A 1,600-nucleotide genomic window follows, 5' to 3' on the forward strand; every position below is an offset into this window, starting at 1 on the left:
ACATTATCTGGGCAGTGTCTGCCTGCAGAGGCTCCAGAGACGGAGGAGGGGTTCCTGAAGATATCGATTTTATAATCAGGCCTCAGAGAAAGAGGCTCTTGGCAGCATCTTTCCTGGAGACCAGAATCACTGCTTACCCCACCACGGAGGGAGACCCTGTCAAAATGAGGGAGGTTCCTTCCCTCTCCTGGGTGAGGGGCTGGGATTCCCTCTGTCTGTGAATATGGGAGTGATTAAAAGGGAGACTGGCTGAGTGCCTTACACAAATCATTTCCAGCCACAGCACCCGAGGGACACTGCAGGAATGCAGGGCGGAGCACAAACGCATCCTTCCTGCTGGGCCTGGCTCAGAAGAGAAAGTCATGTTAGATCCAGAGAAGGGAGCTCCTGGGAGAACAGTGGGTAGAAGGGCAGTAATCCCAGGCAAGCAGAGTCCAGGGCTCCTCCTCTCAGGCTCCATGAAGTATAACTCATTCAGGAAGAGATGGGAAACAGCCTCTGCCCAGGGTAATGGGAGCACGTCACGGCCACCTCCCAGAAAAGGAGACTGGGAAAAGAGTAGGACCCAGGCCTTTTCTTCCACAGGGCAGAGCAGTCTGGGGAGGCTTTGCTGCTGCCCAGGCAGGAGGCAGCCAAGGGGCCATGTATATTCCTGCGGTGATAAAAATGGAGGCCCAGTTTTGGCCACAGAGGCGATTCCTATCCCAGAGAGGGCAGGAACTCTGCTTAGCATTGGGGGTTATTCGGGGAAAGTAGAATGGAGCATGGGACCCACCTCTCCGCTCTGACTTTCTGAGTCTTGAGCCCCAAAATGTAGGTACTTTCAAACAAGAAAAGTACCAAGAAAGAGTCTTTTGTAGTTTGTAAGTGTGATGGTTAGGTTTGAGAGGTGCCTCCCTCAAACCTTTGCAGACATTGTCATCGGCACGTTACCTGCCTGATGTGAAAAAGAGAAAGAAAAAAGCAGCAAATATCTGGGGATTTTCTTTCACTGGTTGCTTTTAAATGCTTTAAAATTAAGAGACATTTTTATCCCCTTCATAAAACTGGAAAGATATGCCGGTCTAAAGGTAAGGAAGTGGGCTGGCATGGTGGTTCATGCCTGTGATCCCAGCACTTTGGGAGGCTGAGGCAGATGGATCACCTGACGTCAGGAGTTCGAGAACAGCCTGGTCAACATGGCGAAACCCCATCTCTACTAAAAATACAAAAATTAGCCACGTGTGGGGGCGTGCCACTGTAATCCCAGCTACTCGGGAGGCTGAGGCAGGAGAATCACTTGAACCCGGGAGGCAGAGGCAGTGGTGAGTCAAGATTGCGCCACTGTACTCCAGCCTGGGTGACAGAATGAGACTCTCTCAGAAATGGAAAACAAAAAATAGAAAAATAAAGGTAAGGAAGTGACTGATTACCTCTTGGTTCCCACATGAGTGTGTGGGCGTGGGCGATGGTAGCGGTGGTCATAGTCAGTGGAACATGTGTGTAGATATAGATATAGATGTAGGTGGAGAGAGATACAGATATATGTCACAGTCAGTGAAACTTAATATTAAACATTCGTGGAAAGAGCTGTCAGTGCTGACCACGGGCAGTTGATCTG

The 1,600-nt window shown here is 50.0% G+C and overlaps 1 pseudogene; it reads left to right on the forward strand.

The window, feature by feature from the left end:
- The first annotated feature begins 848 nt into the window (after positions 1 to 848).
- Positions 849 to 943, forward strand: LOC111544396 (annotated as a pseudogene).
- The last annotated feature ends 657 nt before the right edge of the window (positions 944 to 1,600 follow it).

Source organism: Piliocolobus tephrosceles, chromosome 2 (genome assembly GCF_002776525.5).
Source record: "Piliocolobus tephrosceles isolate RC106 chromosome 2, ASM277652v3, whole genome shotgun sequence".
NCBI lineage: Eukaryota > Metazoa > Chordata > Mammalia > Primates > Cercopithecidae > Piliocolobus > Piliocolobus tephrosceles.